The sequence below is a fragment of the Tyto alba genome, unplaced genomic scaffold (assembly GCF_018691265.1).
Source record: "Tyto alba isolate M040663 unplaced genomic scaffold, T.alba_DEE_v4.0 Super-Scaffold_39, whole genome shotgun sequence".
In the NCBI taxonomy this organism is placed as follows: Eukaryota; Metazoa; Chordata; class Aves; order Strigiformes; family Tytonidae; genus Tyto; species Tyto alba.
Window position 1 is genome coordinate 13,428,357 of NW_024881314.1, and position 21,742 is coordinate 13,450,098.

A 21,742-nucleotide genomic window follows, 5' to 3' on the forward strand; every position below is an offset into this window, starting at 1 on the left:
TGCCCCAGGGAGCCCTCCTACTCCTTCAGGCATGGATCCCCTTCTCTTGAGGCCATGAAAGATGGCAGCTGTTCTTCGTTGCTTTTGTACATTCCAGCGTTGAAAGGCAAATATCTCCCTCGAAGCCTTTCAGCATGCGTCTGAGAGATGGGAAAGGTGCTGTCAGAGCAGCCAGCTTGGGAGGGCTGGTGGATGTTCAGCTCTGTGCTGCCCGGCTCTGGACTGCACAGGGGACCACCACAGCAGAGTCCGTCTTTCAGCTTCAGCCATGAGCAGAGATCTTAGCATGGAGGTTTTTGGTGAGGCTGCACCACACCTGTGCAAGTCAGAGAAGGAGAGAATAGAACCCAGAACCAGACATTTGATGCCAAGACCTACTGCTTTGTGGCTGACTCCAAGGTGGAGTACGCCAAAGGGAAGATCAGACCTGCACAGGATGAGAAGATAACTGTTGAGACAGGACGGCAAAGCAAGTGCCTTCCTCCTGGCCCTCTGCCCTGCCCTGCTGAAGGCCCTAGGACATCTGCTAGGGAGGGAAAGGAACACAGAAAGCACCATACTATCTCAGGCAAGAAATCTGCCCTGCCCTCTGACTGGGACCAGCACAGCCTCCAGAGGAGGTATTGCTCTGGATGCTGGGATGGAGGTATCTATTGTATAATTATTCTTGGTTTATATCCATTCAAGGTTTTGGCCTCTGTAGTATCCTGTGGGAAAGATTTCCACAGTTTAAAATTGGAGTATGTGTGAAGTGCTTCCTTTTCTCTGCAATATGCAGCCTGGTAATTTCAGTTTATTTTTTCACAAGGAGAAATAATTCTTCCTTGCTGCAGCCCTGGTTCTCTCTGCTCTTCCTGACTTTTCAGACTTCAAAAGTGTCTCCTTTTCACCCCAAATCCCAATCAAGTTATACTGTCCTCGTAGAAAAGCTGTTTCATACCATGACTATCTTTGTTTCTCTCCTCTGGAGCATTTCTAGTACAACTATATTCTTTCTAAGAGGTGTGATCAGTAATGAAGGTGTGAATGAACTGACAGACACATCCTACATAATACTTCTTTTCATGTTAGAGCTTTCTGCCCTCTTCTGAGCACTGAACTGACATTATGTTAGCAATCTCTTTGGTGACTCCCAGATATGTCCTGTGAGTAGCAGTTAATGCATGATCTCTTGTTCTATACAGAGACTTTCCATAAATCCTAATTGCTTAAGTGTTTTAATGCTTTAGAAAGGTATTTAGGGACACATACTATAAAGTTGCTTTTGAAAACTGTGCCTGTAATTCTTGCTTTCTCAAAAGAAGCCCAAGATCATTCCACTAGTCAGGACCTGAGCTTGGAAATGGTGTTCAGTTTTTCCAAATCAAATATGATTGCAGTAACACTGTTTCTTCCTTGGATTGCACTAGTCAGCTTGGACGAGTCCATGGGAGCACCAATTACAGCATAAAAGCAACGGGAAAAGCCATCTGGAGAAATGACAACATGATGTTCAAGATCCTTCATGCTTCAGCGTGGCCAAGATAAGCTGCTGCCGTCTGTGTACATTCTGCTTTCCTGCACATTTCCCTCCTCTCCCCCCCAGGTTTATCCCCAGGTTCTGGGCTGTGACAGGACGGTCACCCACGATGTGAGCACGGTAGATGGTGCTATTTGGTAGAGCTATAGTCTTTGTTTAACTAGGAATGGCAACAGGCAGGAATGGAACAAGCCTGTTCCAAGTAAGGATTTGCTGTTGATGAATCTTATACTGTTAATGTCCTGTCTCTGACACTGTGCAGCATGTTTCGGAGGCTGAAAGGTAGACTGGCCAGCAGTTGTACGTACCCCTGGCTATTACAGCCATAAGCAGCAATAATGTGTAGAAAGATCCGGTCTAGCACAAATCCTGTCTGTGGCTGTAGCAATTCCAGGACAGTAAATTTATATCCTGTAAATTTACCAGTCTAGTAGAGTTCCTGGCTGGCAGCAGTGTCTGCCCTGTCATAACCATATCTTGTTTTGCACAGTTAAGCAGAAAGAAAAATATGAATTAGAGTAGCCTTACAAATGTTTGTAAGAGTAGAGTTGTAGAGTAGCCTTCTCCATGTTTGTGTCTCTGTGTATACATGGAAGGAGCATTGAGAGTTGCTGAATTAAGGTTAACTCTTTCTTTCTAAATTAGACAGTTGCTGTCAAACCTAATGATGTATACACCATCAACCCACCTAAGTTTGACAGAACTGAGGATGTGGCCATGTTAACCCACCTTCATGAACCTGCCATCCTCTACAACCCCAAGGACTGCTACAGCCCCAACGTTTGCTGCCTCCCTCTTCCATTCCCAGAGAGGCTGCTGTGTGTCAGGGTCTGCATGTCTGTACGAGGACACAGACAGATTTATCTTCAATATATGGGGGGCTTCCTCTCCTGCACACTGCATAACTCCACATCTGCACACCTTCGCTTCTGCTCTTACTCTGCCATAGGATTCAGTACCGAAATGAGTTGTAAGTTTTGGCCTCAATCAGATGGAGATAAACACACATGTTTGTATTACTTATGTGCACCAGCACACAACCCCAATGGATGTAAGGGGCATTCAGGATGGATTAGTATATGTAATGTACGAGGATAAGCACGTATGAGTCTTACCTAAAAGTATCTTTCTTAAAAGCTGTTTCTTTGGATGGCCCATTGTTCCTTGTCTGCCAGTGCTGAATGTTCAACTCCCAGTCCACATCATATTAGACTGGTAGGAATGAGAACCTGCCCAGGACTTTTTGCTCATGGAAGGCAGATGAATGGTCTTTCTTGTCTCTTAATAGAAAACCAAGAGTTTGGGGATGCAAAAGGAAAAAGAGCCTGTGAAACCTTGCTGAGCCATTGTTCCAATTTCACTGCCAGAATCTGGCTCTCACTCCTTTCTTTGCCTTTCAGAGATGTTCCTCAACACAACCAACCCGTACAACTACCCCTTCATCAGCCAAGGGGAGATTTTTGTGGCTAGCACTGAAGACCAGGAGATTGTTGCCACAGATGTGAGTACATTTAGCAAGAAGAGACAGTATCACTTTTACTGTCACCACCATTATAATCAGCTAATCTATCTGGTGTGCAGGTAGCCATTGACATTGTGTGCTTCAGTACTGATGAGAGAACAGGGGTTTGCAAATTTACAGGGTCAGTTCTGCACTTCGGGAATGGTTCAAGCAGAAACCACGTGAGGAACGGGCAGAACCAGATAGCACAGAAGGTAATACCTTCAGGGCTTGGAGAGACATATTTCCAACTGTTTTAATGTATTTTTTTCATTAGAAATACAAGGAGTCTTCCAGGAAAGAAGCAGTTGTTCCTTGAATAACATAAAAAAGAGGTTCAGCCTTCAACTTACCACTTTCTGTAGAGTCACTTTCAGCATCCACTTTATTCCTGATGGCTCTGCTGTAGTGTTTCTGGTAACACATTGAGACTTGTTCTGCTTGGGTGACATTGTGGAGAAGTGGCTCAAAGGAGAAAACACGCTCCTGTCCCATCACCAATGCACTCACTGGTTTTACCACACCTGTTGGGGCTGTTGTAGTCACTCAATCATGAGGACAAGCCCTACAAGGCTGTTTGGAAGAGTAAAAGAAAATGTTTTTTAAGCTTTGTGGACAAGGTAAAGCCAGACGGTTTTCCAGGTTTCAGAGTGAGCTCTGGCTGGCTCCAACACATTCTGTCTGTCCCAGCTAAAAAGGAAGTCTCTCAGCTATTTTTTTTGTTGTTTCACAAAGACTGACAAAGCACCATAGCTGATGGGCCTGAACTCGGCAGACTTGCTGAAAGCTTTGTGCTATCCCTGGGTGAAAGTGTGAAATGAATATGTCATGAAGGGTCAAACAGTGATCATGGGAGTCTTAGGGAGCATCAGGGACTGTCCTCTCCCTGAGGGACAGGAGTGGGTGGAGGTCTCAGCTGAGGATGATCAGGACCATTAAGGCCTATTAGTGCACTTTGTGGGCTGGCAGTATCTATGCATGGTGGAGTTTATTCTGGTGATGCACTAGCAGTGCCCTGACACAGCTGTGCGAACCATCTCCCTGCATGTGCACCAGGCAGTGAATGCCGTTTCCAGGTCAGTCCATGAAAAACTCTTCTTGTGGATGGTGATGTGCATCATCCAACAACTGGATACAAAGCTGCCAAGATAGCCCTTTATTGTAGGCTTAGACATTGCTGGCTTTGAGATTTTTGAGGTGTGGTTTTAAATAGCAATCTCAGACTTCTGGCTGTCTTTAAACATTTTTTCCTTTTGTTTGATTTTTCTGACCTTCCCTCCTCCTTACCCCAATGCAGTCCTGAAGAACAGGGCAAATGTCTCTGAAGCTGCTTCTGCCTTTCTAGATCCATCATCCGCTTTGTAAGAGAGAAGAAATGCCAGGAGCATAGCCATGAATCTGCTGTCGCCCTCTCCACAGAATCTGTATTTAGTAACATTAGAGTCACCCAAAAACATTGCCAATGCAGGCTACATCAACTGTGTGCTGCACAGCACAACTTTTCTATAAGCCTGGACCACCCATGAAATATTCTTTACGCTATTGTCAAAACACTTCAGAGATAGTCTGGCTGACCTTGCCTTGACATCTCTACGAAATAAATTGATTGGAATCAGTTTAACAATATTAGCATGTTTATTCAAACACTAGTTCAACAGCTTGGAGCAGCTGTGCATCAACTTCACCAGTGAGAAACTACAGCAGTTAATCAGCCACCACATTTGTGCTGGAGCAGGAGGAGTACAAGAAGGAAGGAATTGAATGGACGTTCATTGACTTTGAGATGGACCTGGTTGTTTATATTGAACTTATGGAAAAGGTGAGTTTCTCATGCAGCTTGTGCAATCACACCAATCAGATCTGGAAGGGGTTCTTGAGAGTGTTTGGACTGAGTACCTTCAATACAATCTCTCCATGAAGCTTCCAGGCCTCCTTACCTCCTCCCTTCCTTTAAACATAACCCTTGTTATTAATAATCCACTGACTGGAAATGTATTCTGCCTTGTAAAAAAACATTTATTTCTCTGTTCTGTCTTTCTTTCTTCTACATCATTATAAATTGTCATTTCATTGTCATATTTACCCTAGTTGTCTTCTGGTTTTGCATATTGGTTCCTCCTCAGATTTTCCTCTCAGTTAATTTAAAATGTTAGAAAGCCTCACATCTTGCTTTTTGCTCTTTCTGGATAAGGAGAAGTCACTACTGTATTCCAAGAAGTTATTGCACAGATTTTGCTTGGCTTGCTTTGATTGCCAGCAAATGTCTGGGTAGCTTAGAACCCTATTTATGAAAATTTGGTGGTTTTGAATATCTTGCCAGCTGTTCACAAAAGGTCTTGTTTACCTGCTCCTCCCAAGCTAATTTTCTAAAATACCTCCAGTACTTTAGCATTTCTTTCACTACATGTTATTATAACTTGAATTTGTCTTATTTGAAAACACATTTTTTCTATTCATGGGTATCTTCTCCATCCTGGAAGAGGAGTGCATGTTCCCCAAGGCAACTGACACCTCTTTCAAGAACAAGCTCTGTGATCAGCATCTGGGCAAGTCTGGCAACTTCCAGAAGCCCAAGCCTGCCAAAGGCAAGACTGAGGCCCACTTCTCACTGGTGCACTACGCTGGTACAGTGGACTACAACATCTCTGGCTGGCTTGAGAAGAACAAAGATCCCCTGAATGAAACTGTCATTGGATTGTACCAGAAATCATCTATGAAAATTTTATGCAATCTTTATGCCACCTTTGCTTTCATGGATGGTCAGAGGATTATGTCTCCTGTCTGGTGTTTCCAACTGTAGTTATCACCCGACTTGAATCAGTGTTGACTCAGTACTCATGCTCTATGTATTAGATGCACAATTAGAATTCTGTCAAAGGGATCTGTGGCAGTACCTCAGTTGGACTGTCATTTCATTTTCCAGCTGAAGTTGGTGGTATTAAGAAGAAAGGAACCAAGAAAAAGGGCTCTTCCTTCCAAACAGTCCTTGTACTCTTTTGGGTAGGTATGTTCTCTGGCACAGTGTGGGCCAGCTACAGAAAACGCAGAGAAGGCTGTCCTGTCCTACCTGTCTACACTAGTTCACATTCCCACATTTTCTGCTGCCGTATGATACTGTGGCAAGTTACCTTTGGGATCTGGTAAAGGTTCATTTGAATTCTGCTTTGCTGATGAGGTCCAATGGGATGATGGTGGAGAAGGGAAGTCATGTGCAGGTTACAGAGTTTCAGGACAGCTCAGGAGCTGTCTTGGCTTTGACCTTCAGTGCTAGCATCATCCTTTGCTTATCTGGCTATAATTGGCTTCTTCCAGGTTGTGTCTTTCTGAGCACAGGGCATTGTGTGTCAACTAGTGCCTTGCAGTCAGTGTAGGCAACACATATTACATGTTGCAACCCCTTGATGCTGCTGTGACACACTGTTGTGGTTTGAGCCTGGTCAGCAGCTAAACGCCACGCAGCCGCTCACTACCCTCCCCCTACTTGGGAACGGGGAGGGAATCAGTGGGGCAAAAGGAGACTGGCAGGTTGAGATAAAAACAGTTTAATAACAGTAATAGAATAATACGGTGACAGTATAAATGGGTAATGTACAGTACAGCTGCTCACCAACCGACACCCGCCTGCTCCCAGCCAGTGATCCTGAACGCAAAGACCCCGTGGCAACACTCCCAGAAGTGAGAGACCCGCTTCCTGCCCACTCCTTCCTTTATATGGTGAGCATAATGTCACATGGCATGGAATATCGGCCAATCCGGGCCCAGCGTTCCAGCTGTGTTGCCCCCACCCCCCACACAGGCAGGGCAGGCGGAGCTGGAGAGTCCCTGAAATCTCGGTGTGCATCAGCACTCCTCCAGCTACCAAAACGAACAGGAACTCTTCCAGCCCCAACCAGGACACACATTCTATATCCTTGGGCCAGGAACAGGCTCAGCCCTTCCTGGCAGGATGAGGAGTGCAGCATGCACCTGGGTGTGATGGGGACCATACTCAGAGTATGTCATTACTGCATAAGATGACTAAAGAAATGCAATGCTAACAAAAACTATCCTGCAGAGAAGATGACTTATAATGTTATAGACAAACATTGATTTTGTGGCTCAATTCTTTTTTAAATGTACAACTAATATAACTAAGTAATAAAAAACCCAAATCATGCCATTCATTCATTTGATCAAAAGCTTGTTTGATCAAGAAAGAGCACTGTTGGTATCCCAGAATATCATTCATTTCTTTCCATCCTCATCCTAATAGCTTTTATGATTAGCTTCTAACCACTAAGGACACACATTTTCATTTTAAGACAGGAGGAAAGTCGATCAGTTGTATTCACCGTTAGTAGCTATTTATTTGCTGATGCCTGTACAGACAGGGTTGTAAAATATTCACTAGAAGAGTAAGAAAAAACTTCTGAATTTTTATTTTTCATCAGAGTCAGATCATACTGAAAATATTTGCATTATGTCTTTAAGTAATAAAGAGATTTCAAAAGATCTTTTTTTACAGGAAAATCTAAATAAACTGGTGTCCAACTTGCGAATAACTGATCCTCATTTTGTACATTGTGTCATTCCCAATGAAACAAAGACCCCAGTTAATTCATAAAACATAGATTAGAAATTGGCAGGAAGACCAGTTGTCCAATGCCAGAAAAGTCAACATATCCTCATGTTGCTCTGTCATAGGCCTGATGGGTCACAAGTTTGTTCTGCACCAGCTGAGATTTAATGGTGTTCTGGAAGGCATTTGAATCTGCAGGAAAGGATCTCCTAACAAGATACTATATGAGGATTTTAAACAAAGGTCTGTAATAATTTTCTTGTGTTTGCATCAAGTCCAATTCATTTGAGAGAAGAGTATTCCTAAACAAGTCAATGATACAGTTCTTAGGAAAAGACTATTTTAGTATTAAACAACTTCAGAAAGTAGAAAGACGTATCTAATAGCAGGGTCTGTGTAGGCAGTGCCCACCCAAATGCCTTCCTGAATGCTGTATGCCAAAACATATTTTCAGTTCATTCATGTTAATCTGAATGTTTGAGCATTCTTTGCTTAAATTCTCAAATTTGACACAAGCATGTTTCAGAAAAAATATGGAGGTCTGCGCCACATCCTATATTTAACCACTGTCTAGTAGAAGTTTGAAGAATGCTGTTTAAATAATTCTAACTATAATGGTTTTACTGAAAGGAAATTGTGTTAAAACTGATTACAGGCTTGACTGGCAAATGTAGCTACATTAACAAAACAGACTTCAGCAGGACATCAAAATTAGTTCCACATGGCACTCTTATTTTGTATGGGGCTAACATTTCTACAGCACTTTGGCTGCATTACTTTATAGATAAAAACAAAACAAAACCAAACAAAACACAACCAAACAATTTTAACTCGGGAACTGCCATGCAAATAGGGAATTTACAAAGGGTTGCTACATTTAGGGCAACCCAGCTGTGGTCATCTGCTTGTTATATTTGAACGAAGGCAAATGTAGGGTCAGGTCTCTAAGAACAAAGAAAGTACACCACACTTACAGCACTGAACAGGGTATCCTGGAGAACACTGAAAAGGGTAGAAGTGGAATTCTAGGCACTAACTGAAGATGGCTTCCCAAGGCAGTGATGTGGGTGGGCAGATTTGTGTACGGGTAAACAGGCATGCTGAAAAGAATAGGGGGGTGGAATAATCTCTCAACATAGGATTATGTGGTCCACTGCTAGATACTCTAATTCTGGTTTACATACTTCAGCAGGAATGTGATAATCTAGATATGGTTCAGAAAAGAGCTACAGGATAAACATGAACTCAAGTGCAGTGAGAGATTTAAATCAAACTGTTTAACTCATGAAACTGTATGTTAACAGATGATTTGTTTGTGGTGTAGAAAGCCTGCAGGTGTAAAGACTTCTGAATATTCAGGAACCTGTCATCTAAAAGAAAGACCTAAAGCAGGAGTCCAAGGGTGGGACCTGAAAAAGGATGTTGTCAAGATACAAGTGAAGTATGCCTTTCCTACAGTGAGAGTGAATAGCTTACCTGGGACACTCTCGAGGTTTGAAGGCTTCAAATAAGATTGAAATTTCTTTTTTATTCTTTTTTTAAATATGTACTAGATTAATCACAAGATGGGGTCAGGATGAACAAGGCACTGGGAGGGCTGTCTACCTGTGTTATACAGGAGGTCAGATTAGATAATTGCAGCAGTCCTCCTATTCTTAAAATCCATTAGTTTTTTGAATTTACAGCTAACTCAGTGAGCTGCTACACCAGATTAGTGTAAATGACTGTGACACAGATGAGTAGGCCCAGAGAACAGACCCTCCACGCCCTCAGTTTCCGTGAGGGCTCTGACACATGCTGCGAACCTACTGAACTGACCCGCTTCTTACTGGTTTGCTATTTAAGGCTGGAGATATGACTGTCCTGGGGTTTTTGGTAGCAGGGGAGGGGGCTATAGGGGCGGCCCCCTGTGAGAAGCTTCTCGAAGCTCCCCCAGCTCCAAGTCAGCTCCACCTCTGCACCAAAACTGAGCCCATCAGCTGCGCCTCTGCGATAACGTATTTAAGAAGGGACGTGGTGACGTGCAGTCGGACTTGTGAGGAGGAGTTGCTGCAGCTGCATGAACACCAAGGTCAGTGGAGGAATGGAGGAAGAAAGGAGGGGGGAGGTGTGCCGGAGCAGAGACCCCCCTGTATCCTGTGGGGAGACGGCAGGGCGCCCCCCCTGCCACCCATGGAGATCTACGGTGGAGCAGACATTGATTTATGGCCTGTGGCTTCCACCTGGAAAATCAAGGTGCTGTGCCCGAAGAAGGCCGGGCTCTTGTGGGAAAAGGCAGCCCCCGCTGCTGTAATTCAGCGCTGGGAGGATTGCAGCATGTGGGGGTGTCCCACGCCGGAGCAGCTCGGGAAGGGCTGCAGCCGTGGGAGGGACTCCAGTTGGAGAAAGTTAGTGACCCATGACAGAGCAGTGTGGGGAATGCTGTGGCCCACAGGAGGAATTCATGTTGGAGAAAGTTTGTGGAGGACTGTCTCCTGTGAGAGGGGGACTACGATGGAGCAGGGGGAACAAGTTCCAGCAGCTCCCCCCACTGCAGATGGCAGAAGCGGCAGCACTGCCTGCACCCCCCATTCCCTGCCCCTGCGCCACTGGGGGAGGAGGTAGAGATATCAGGAGCAGAGCTGAGCCCGGGAAGAAGGGAGGGGTGGGGGGAAGGTGTTCTCAAGATGTGGTAATGCTTCTCACTGTCCTACTCTGTTAAGTGTTGTTGTTGTTAGTGTCTGTAATAAATTTATGTTATTTTTTATTTCCCCTAATGAGTCTGTCTTTTGCCTGTAGGTGATTCATCCCTCCCTGTCCTATCTCGAATCCCAAGCCTTTGCTTTTTTTCTCCTTCTCAGTGCTGGGGGGGAAGGGGAAAGTGAGTGGCTGTGTGGTGCTCAGTTGGCCTCTGAAATCAAATCACAACAGACTCAGACCCAGCCTTCCTCTGTATCTTCAGTGACAGCTCTTCTTGTAGCATCCTGTGCACTACAATGATACTGATGGTTAAGCTTTTTGCCTTTATTTTGTCAGCTACCACCTTCTGAATGCTGTTGTCATTCCAAAAGGACAATTTATTGATAGCAAGAAGGCACATGAAAAGTTGCTGTCTTCCATTGAGATAGATCATGCTCAATACAAATTTGGGGACACTAAAGTAAGTATCTAATTTTTCCACACAATGAGAAACCATTTGTTGCATTGAAATATAAGCCCAGCGATGACTGATTTCTGTTCTTTGATTGCAGGTGTTCCTCAAGGCAGGTTTGCTAAGTGTCCTGGAAGAGATATGAGATGGTTTCTTAAGACAACTGATCAGGCAGACACAGGCTTTATGCAGGGGATACCTCAAGAGACTTGAAAAGAGTGTGAGACTGAAGGTGTGTGTCATCTGCAAGGTCTGGTTTCTCAGAGATGTGCTTTTTTCACAGTACTGGTGGATTGCTTTGATTTCAGGAAGTCCATCTGCATCTAGAACAACATCCATGCATTCATGAACGTCAAGCACTGGCCCCGGATGAAGTTTCACTTCAAGATAAAAGCTCGCTTAAGAAATGTGGAAACTAAGAAAGAAATGGCCACAATGAAAGGAAAGTTTGAAAGAACAAAAGAATAACTGGCTAAACCAGAAACCAAGAGGAAAGAACTGGAAGAAAAAAACATGACTAATGCAAGAGAAAAAGGGCCTGCAGCTCCAAGTACAGAATGTACATAGTTTAAAACCATTTGTGGTTCCTCAGATTACATCAGTTGTCTGAGTGTTGAGGAAAGGGCTGAATGGAAATTCTGTTATTTCATGTTCCAGTTGCATAATGAGCAGGTGATTTCTGTAAGTGTCAGTTCCAATGTGTGACAACGAAACACATTTGTGTTTTCTATAAAAAGGAAAATTAAAATTTAGCTGATGCTCAAGAAAGATGTGACCAGATGTTCAAAGCAAAATTCCATCTGGAAGAAAGAATAAAAGAGGTAATGGAAAAAATGGAGGATGATGAAGAAATAAATGCTGACCTGGCAGCCAGAAAGAGGAAACTGAAGGATGAATGCTCTGATATTGATGATGTTGGGTTAACACTGGCCAAGACTGAAAAGGAAAAACATGCCACAGAAAACAAGGTGCTTTTAATTTCTGCTGTTTGCATGTTTAATAATAGTTGCTCTGTTTATATATAGGATGTAAAGGTGCTGTCAACTTGAACAATAACATGATGTATAAGGAAATCTATGGGCCTGGTGTTAAATTTGATCACCTCTATTGTGCAGGAAAACCAACCCATAAGCATAAAAAAATGAAATGAAAGTTCAGAATTGCTTTGTGACTTCAGAAGGGTTTATATGTAAGAAGAGAGATTGTATAGTTTGACCATCTAATGCAACTAAGGCTCTTTAGTAGTCTCACAATGAGTTTATTGCCTTTCTGTGATCATGTTGTGGATGGAAATATTAACATGGTAATGATTTAGCAGCAAATCAAAATTTGTTAATGACTAGCAGCACTTAATCATTAACCAATTTAAGGATTTACAAAATAATTCAGTAAAATATGACTAAAATGGTGACTTAACTACAGATATGAAAATGACAAGATTCACACTATCTTGCTATAAGGTATCCTAAATCAATATATAGATAACTTATGTTCATAAACACAAGATGTACAAACACACAGGCAGACAAAAATATTTGAATCCAGTGGATTCTATATGTACCCACACTCATAAAAACAACTGTGTATACCCAAACACATAGATAGGTAGAGAGGTGGGTGAAAGAGAAGCTAGCCTACAGTTAAAATTTCCCTCTTCTCGAGTTTAGAATAAATACACAATGCATTGGCATTCCTCAAGGGGTGATAATTGAGGCTTGAGGGAGTTGACGTTGCCCTGGCCCTTTATAAGCTTTGACAGCAGACAGTGCCTTGAGGAGTTGATACCTGAGGGGCATCCCAACTCAGGGGAGGTGCTGGACACATCCCGCTGCAAACCAGGAGAGCTCAAAGGGTCTCACTTGGGGTCACTATAGGGTCTAAGATAATTGACTTTTGTCAGGTACTTTTCCACTCTGGCCCAACTCAGGTGATGAAATATCCTGGTGTTTTCTGGCAGTTGCGCAGGCACAGAGCTTGCTGGATGTGCAATTCTTTTATTGCCCTCCCTCAGACATGTCTCAGGTGTAGATGTACCAGGCTGTCAGGAAGACATGGACTGTTATTGTAACTGCCAAGCGATAGGGAGAGCAAGAGTCAGGCATGTCAAGGAGGTGCCTTAACACTCTGGTCCTCTGACATTTGCAATCCAAACCACCCCAGGCTGGTATGTGGTCTGGGAGGGGGGTGGAATCACACCAAGCACCAAGCAGCCCGGCAGAGGAAGGGGAAAGGGATTGCACCACCACAGACACTAGCTTGTATAAAAGCCAAAATTATTAGTGACCTTCAAGTATTTTGCCTTACAATAGGTTTAATATCTACGTGAAGAAATTACAGGTTTGGATGAGACTATTGTGAGTTTAGTCAAGGAGAAGTTGGCCCTTCCAGAATCCCACCAGAAGACACTGGACGACCTGCAAGTTGAGGAGGACAAAGTTAATACCCCCACCACATCCAGGATCAAGCTGGAGCAACAAGTGAACCATGTGAGCATGTTCAACACAAGGAGAAGGGGCAGATTCTTCAGTTATTTTATCATCAATCTTTGTATATGTTTAAGTTACAGGCCGAAAGATCTTTGGAACAAGAAAGAGAAGTTCATATGGATCTTGAATGAGCAAAGAGGAAGCTTGAGAGAGACTTGCCCAGGAAACCATAGTGGATCTGGGGATTGATGAACAACATTTATATGAAAAGTTAAGGAAGTATGAGAAAAAAAAAAAAGTGACAATTTACTGCTTGTTTTTAACTGGACATATTTTCTTTTTATTGAAAGAACATTTCCTTCACAGGAAAGACTTTGAATTTAACCAGATGCAAAATAAAATTGGGGAACAGTGAAGTTCAGGTATTCGATTGCAGAAGAACAGAGAATTGCAGGCAAGAGACTCTGTGTAGCTACTTCATCATTACTGTGTGCTTGTTTAAACTGTAGTAGCATGAATAATGCTTATCCATGGTTAGTAACTGATAAAATCTCTGACCCAGTCACAGTAGTTACCTCAATGCCTTGTAATAATTTTCTCCATACAACTGTGGTGGGTTGACCATGGCTGGATGCCAGGTGCTCATCAAAGCCACTCTATCACTTCCCCTCCTCAGCTGGACAGGGGAGAGAAAATAAAACAAAAGGCTTGTGGGTCGAGATAAAGACAGGGAGATCACTCAGCAATTACCATCATGGGCACAACAGATTTGACTTGGGAAAATTGTTTTAGCTTATTACCAATCAGATCAAAATGGGATGATGAGAAATAAACCCAAATCTTAAAACACCTTGTCTCCACCCCTCCCTTCTTTCTGGGCTCAGCTTTGCTTCCGATTTCTCTACCCCCTCCCTCCAGTGGTGCAGCGGACAGGGAATGGGGGTTGTGATCAGTTCATCACCTGTTGTCTCTGCCGTTCCTTCCTCCTCAGGAGGAGGATTTCTCACACTCTTACCCCTCCAGCGTGGGCTCCCTCCCATGGGACACAGTCCTCCACAAACTTCTCCAACACGAGTCCATCCCACAGGCTGCAGCTCCTCACAAACTGCTCCAGCGTGGGTCCCTTCCACGGGGCACAGTCCTTCAGGAACAGACTGCTTCAGCACGAGTCCCCTGTGGGGTCACAAGTCCTGCCAGCAAACCTGCTCTGGTGGGGGCTCCGCTCTCTATGAGTCCACAGGTCCTGTGCAGGCTCTCCAGGGGGTCACTGCCCCCTTTGGGCATTCACCTGCTGCGGTGTGGGTTCCTCCCTGGGCTGCTGGTGGGCATCTGCTCCACCATTAACCTCCACAGCTGCAGGGCACAGCCTGCCTCACCATGGTCTTCATCATGAGCTGCAGGGGAATCTCTGCTCTGGCTCCTGGAGCACCTTCACCCCCTCCTTCAATGACCTTGGTGTCTGCAGAGTTGTTTCTCTCACATATTCTCATTCCTATCTTCCAACTACTGCTGGTGTTTTTTTTTTCTCTTTTCTTAAATACGTTATCCCAGAGGTGCTGCCATTGTTGCTGATAGGCTTGGTCTTGGCCAGTGTCAGGTCCGTCTTGTAGCTGGAAGGCATTGGTTCTGTCAGAAATAGATGAAACTTCTAGCAGCTTCTCACAGAAGCCACCCCTGTAGCCCCCCTGCTACCAAAACCTTGCCATGTGAACACCTGCCATGAAAACCCTTTTTATGTGAATTTATATGAATTTATGTGAATGAGCTCTATAGGCTTATCTGTATGTGGATGGAGCTAATACAGTTACAAGGAAACAGTAGGCCAAAGAGGGAGTAGCATGTGAAAGTCTCCCAAAATCTGGTAATCTCCGAAGGCTAGTGGTCCTGATGAATCCACAAGAACTGCCAAACTCAGAACACCAAGACCTGCCAAATCAGCCCAAGGCCACTGGCAAACACCAGCATCAACAACGGGTTGTGTAACTGGGACCACATCCAAGAGGGTGATGGCTGCTGGATGCAGAGCCTACAGGATTATACCTACCACCTGATGCAAACAGGAGCCTCTGAGGGTCTTTGTTACCAAGCCCTGGCCTGTCAGTATGATCCTCCACTCCTGAGCAAAGAACTGAGTTTGGCCTTCCAGGTGTTGCTCCTACTGGGGAGATATGGGAGATTGTGTGTGTGTGTGTGTGTGAGCTGTGAAGAAATACGTAAATGTGCTGAGTTCAAAGTTGCCTAGCATTAATAATAACAGCTCAAGGCTAATAACTGTAGCAACTTAACTGATAAAAGGTTCACTGGTTGTGATCTGTGACTGCCCCATCTCTATCCGTTATTAAGGAAAAGGGAATTTATAACGCCTTTTGGTGGAGAGTGTCATGTGGGAACCACAGACCATAAACAAATTCTTTTTTTCTTCTGAGTGATCTTTTTGAAGTGATCATGTTTGCAAGATGATTCTATAAATCTGATCATTTTGTTGTAATATCATTGTACATAGTACTCAAGGGGGATCTTAGAATGAAATTGAGAACTTGAGAAAAAAATCTAAAACAGCTCAGGAAAAGTCTGAAAAAGATGACATTGGACGGCTACAAGAAGACACAAGAATTCTAGAAATGACATCATGAGATATAGTCACCTTTCCAAGAAAGAAGAGAGATGTTCAGCCAACAGGACAGAGAGTGATGTAGAATAAATGTTTTCCCATTATTGTAAAGCTTATTAAGTGAAACTTTAGGATATACCTCTTGTATCACAGGACCAATTATGGGAAGCTGCTAAAGCATTTTGTGTCAGTTGGGCCAGTGTGACAGCATAAAATCATACTGCGTCAACAGGAGAACTGTGTTTTAAAAGAAACATTTAAACAAATTTTCTAAAACAAATTTGTCTTTAGAAAAATAATATCATCTAGTGGCTCAGAAATGTAATAATGAATACAACTGGAATTAGAGAATCATGTGAATTTAGAGAAATAAAGGAAAACAACAGAAGCATTTTGAAGGATTAAAATATACAATACAATGATTTACCTCAGAATAAGGGAGAGCTCCAGAGGGACTTGATCCTAAAAAATGTGAAACTAAAATTAGATGATTGCAAAAAGCAGATTGGGATGCAAAATTGAAAAAGAGCTGCTGATCTGCAGGAAGTGGTGGAGACTTAGAATGGGAATCAGGAGAAAACACTGATTGGGATAATACATATGAATGGAAAAAAAGAAGAGGAGGTTGTAATAGCAGCATATAAAATGATTACTACCAACATCCTATGATAGAGAGGTACTGCAGATCAAACTAGTCTTGTTACATTAAAAGAAATTACACCAGAGGATGTAAGACAGAAAGCTGCAGATCTTGGGCCACTGAAAGAAAGTACAGTTGTGGGTTGGACTGTGGCACTTTTAGAATCTGTTGCAAACATTTAATAAACTAGGAATGAAATAGGTAAACTGATTAGCTTTTTTGCTATAGCAGCTCTTAGCCAGGTTAAATATCATGCACCAAGGGATCATTATATGGCTGCCTTGATGACTGCCTTATGCCAAATTGCCCAACAGATAGGTAAGCACTAACATTACTCCATAAGTTGGGAGGTGATGGGGAAGTCGCTCAGATATGGGCAGGACAAAAGACCATGTGCCAGTCACCCAGTCCTGATGGAGCACAGATAGCTCTGGTCCTCTGGCAGCAGCAACCATGAATCAGGTTCCTTGTAGCACTGGGTGCCCAAACGGACCACACTACATACCGCAAATGTATGCATGGAAGAAAGTAGAGCAACCTATCTGGAATCAGTTGTGGAGATAATACAGAATATTACTAAGTGTTATGAAGTGGTTTTAGGAGAAAAGGAAGAAAAGGGAAAAAGGGAAAAGTTCCCTATGCAGGCCAAGCCGTACTAGAGATTTACAGTAGCACAGCAGATGAACAGCAGAGGAAGTTTCCAGAATCGAAGAGAATGGAGAGGTCGATTAGAAATTGGCAACAGGGGTAGGAAAGCAGAAGAAGTTGTCTAAGCCTATGCAGAGCAGTGGAGAGTATGAAAATGTTCAGTAGAAGATACAGTAAAATGGAATGGGAAGAAAACAGAATAAGCTAGAGAGTGATACAACTTGATGACAAACAACTAGACCTAAAGACAGAATTGCCAATTTCCCTAATGTTTTTTTTAAAAAGGATGTCAGGGTAGAAGAAACTTAGAAGGGATAGCAAACAGGAAAGGAAAGAAAAAGAAAGGTTTGAAACCATAGAGAAACTAAGTGCTATGCACTTAAGTAGTTAAAGTTGAGAGAATTGTGGGTTAAGCATATGCATGTGGAAGTCTGAATGAACAGTAAATCTCATAATTAAAGCAGGAGTAATGTTGAAGGAAATAGAAGAGATAATTTCCACTTGTCTGTTACTGATTATTATTTATATATGAATGTTTTCGTTAAGCATTCATATGAATGCTTAATCTGGATAGTACTAGAAACTTGTCTTCTCTTGTCACAGGTGAACTAAGCTGTCAACTCAAGGAGAAAGAAACCATAAGATTGCAACTGCCCAGAAGCAAGCAGGCAATTACACAGTAAATATAAGAACTTAAAAGGCAACTGGAAGAAGAGATCAAGGTAGTGCTAACTACTGAGCACACGCTAAGACTTCAAAATGTACCAGGGCTTCAGTTAGTTTAAAAAACACATTTGGAAGTTTGTTAGTATTGTTGCCTACAGACTAACACAATAAAATTACTACTGGGCAGGATTATGTACAGTGAGCACTGTGTTTAAGTGTTTTGCTAAGGACATCTCTGACATGTTAAAAGTGGTTTTACTTTTGGTGAACTTTTTCGCATCTTTGTTATCTTTAAAGCTGTGGTCTATGTGATTTCTCTTGCTTGTATAGACCCAGGGAAGAAAAGCTACAGCATATGCCAAGGTGAAAGCATCACTCAGTCCTTTCTAGTGGTAGAGCTGAGAAAAGTTGATTGCAGCTGAAGATAGCTGCCCGAACACTTACAAACCTCTGGCCCTTTGTCTTTTGCCCAAGCTACAGTGACCATATTTTTAGTGTGAAAGGTCATGGGCTCACCTGCTGGTCACAGTTAACATAAACACATGATATTATGGGTAATTCTTAGGCCAAGAACGCCCTAGCCCACGCCTTGCAGTCTGCTCGCCACGACTGTGACCTGCTCCGCGAGCAATATGAGGAGGAGCAGGAGGCCAAGGGGGAGCTGCAGCGCGCCCTGTCCAAGGCCAACAGCGAAGTGGCCCAGTGGAGAACCAAATACGAGACAGACGCTATTCAGCGCACAGAGGAGCTGGAGGAGGCCAAGTATGTGATAGATGAGATGAACTGTCCAGATGCTATGTACATTGTACAGAACATAGACCTACTTTTAGTAGACTGACCTAAATTATTTAATTGGTGTTTGCATATATACACTTAATTAAAAAAATGATTTTTGATATTGTACTCATTAAATTATGTACATAATACACTGATGTTTTGAATCATATGCTTGTTTTATTTATATCCCTTAAGGGAAAATCTCTCTCAGCATCTCTGGGAAGTAGGCAGTGACTGTGAATTCAAAGTATGCCTCCTTGGAGAAGATGAAGTTGAAGTTGCAGGGGTCAGTGGAGGATTTGACAGTGGACATAGAGAGAGCAAACACATTGATGGCTGCCCTTGACAAGAAACAGAAGAACTTTGATAAGGTGATAAGTGAGCACATCTTTTAAGTCTAGCCTTCCTAGAACTATTGCTCCCTCCTTAAGTCAATACTGAAATCAAGTTGAGTCCAACAGTTATAAGCTTCTCTAGAGCATGGCAACTGGAATTTGTCCTGTTTTCAGAGACTGTGGTATTTACCTAGTACAGAAAATAGCCACAAATAAAATAACATTTTCAGTACTATCAGGAAATGAAAGGTGATGTCTTTCAGGTCATGGCAGAATGGAAGGTAAAGTACAAGGAGAGCCAGCTGCCAGCTGGAGAAGTAAGCTCTCTTTAAAGAATCGTGCTTGCTGAACCCAGAGCTTTTCTAAGTGAAAAATGCCTGTGAGGAAACCTTAGGTCAGTTTGAAATAATCAAATGGGAAAACAAGTCTCTCAAGAGTGTTTGGCTCTGGTTTCCCATTAGCTGTTCATAGTTCTGCCACAGCAAGGTATGCTCTACAAGCATGCTCATGTTTGTAAGGGGTTCACCAATTTATAGGTCTCTGTCATTACTATTCTCTTAATTTAACTGGAGATTATAAATGTCTCACCAAAAGTTGGCATGGCTCAGCCAATCAGAAGTTTGTAAGGTGACTAAGCTAATAAAGCAGATGTCCTGTCACTCTGTTATCTGCTGCAGAGGCATTAGATCAAGTGTATTTAGATGCCACTCCCAGGTAAAGGTGGTGCCCTCAAGAGGCTGTACAGCTTGTGGAAGTGAATTTTATGGATACACTGTGAACATATAATGACAAGACCTGTGGTGTTACCCTGATGGCCTATCTAGAGACATTAACATATGCAGGTATCATTCAGGCTTTCTGTAAGGAGGACTGTGAAACCACTCTGTTACCCCTGTGTTTATGTCATCCTGCATGAATTGTCTGTGTCTGTTTTTATCTGTACATACATACACATACACAACTGTGTACACATGTACGTATGTGTATACATATGTATATATGCAGGTATACAAAAGAGGTGTTGAACACAGTCACAAGGCAGAGAGTTCAGCTTCTCTGGCTACCACAGGCTGATGTCATTCTTATCTCACAGAATAAATAGCTGATCTGATTGAACAGATTACTGAAAATGGCAAAATAATCAGAGACCTTGAGAAAGCCAAAAAACAAGCTGAAGTAGAAAAATCTGAGCCACAGTTAGCTCTGGAAGAGGCAGGAGTGAATTTAAATATTACTGGAAAAGGTGTAACACAGTCTGAACAGATTTCTCTATCCTGGGCAAAGACTGTGTGCCATGTTGATTGATTGCCACAGAGTTTATGAGTTTATGTGAAGTCACTGAGTAACATCACAATGATTATGTTCTCTGATATGTTACTTTTGTGTTTGTTTTTCCCCTTTTCCTTTTAGAGGCAGCTCTTGAGCATGAAGAGGTCAAAATCCTTGGTGTCAACCAAGAACTGACACAGATTAAATTAGGGATCAAGAGAAAGATGGCTGAGAAAGATCAGCCAGTTAAAAAAAGAACCATCAAAGGACTGTGGAGACAATGCAGAGTGTTTTGGATGTTGAGATAAGGAGCAAAAGTGAATGCTTAATGATGAAGATGGAGGGAGACCTGAATGAAATGGAGGTCCAACTGAGCCGTGCCAATTGCCAGGCTGCTGAGACACAAAAACATATGCACAGCATCCAGGGAGTTCTCCTGGTCTTGGTTTGCCTTTCTGGTTGATCTGTATTTAAGCACAATATCTGAGAAATTCATTAGGACAAAATTGGCTCTTCATATTTAGGCCATGCAGCTGCACTTGGACGATGCTCTCAGGACACAGGAGGACCTGAAGGAGCAGGTGGCCATGGTGGAGCGCAGAGCAAACCTGCTGCAGGCTGAAATTGAGGAGCTGCGGGCAGCCCTGGAGCAGACGGAGCGGTCCAGGAAGGTGGCTGAACAGGAACTGATGGATGCAAGTGAGAGAGTTCAGCTCCTCCATACTCAGGTAGTGTGTTTTGCTAAGACAGACATATTTTTGGGTCCAGAGATTCAAAGAGTAAAAACGAATAGTAATTCATGGTCCCTATGTGTGAGAGACTCGAAGCCTCTCTTTTTCTCCTTCGCGGAACACCAGACTTTTCAATATTAAAAACAAGCTTGAAACTGATACAGCACAAATCTAAAGTGAGATGGAAGAAATTACTAATGAAGCAAAAAATGCTGAAGAAATAGCAAAGGTGGCAGTCGTAGGTGTGAGGATGTTACTGTTTTTCTCTGCTAATTTTCAGGGCTTCCGAGCTGAATTGCTACAGAGTTAATGTATATACTCTTGTCACAAGTAGGACAAAGAACAGTCCGTGGGCCTGGTTGAAGAGACTACGTGTCAGAGGAGGAGGATTAGAGCAACAGGGAACTTGTCCTGCTGACAGATGAGTTATTTGGGCTGTTGTCATCACAGTGAGCTAAACCTGCATTTAGTCAGTCTAAAACAAATAACTTTCATCAGTGCTGCATGAAAATGTAAACCACAAAAAAAAATCCTACAGCACTGAAACCAGTAAAGTGTCTAATGTATTTAAATGTTTATATTTTGAAAATCCTATTTAAGAATTTTTAAAATGATAATTGTGAAATTCCATTCAAAATTGGTGCTAAATACTCCTATACAAAGCCAGTGAAGCTTAGCTAGGCAATAAGGCTGGTGTATCATGGGACCCAACCTGCTAATGATTTTTGATGCATAGGATTAAACAAAATCTTAACACTTAAAAACATTACTTGGAGTTAAAATAGAAGGAAAACTTCTCCACTTGCTCATTAAAATAAAATAAAAAAAAAATAGATCATTTGTGTTCTGTTTGAATAAAACAGAAATAGAGCATTACAATAAATTATACATAGGTACATATATATATTTATATATATATAAAATTTCTAAT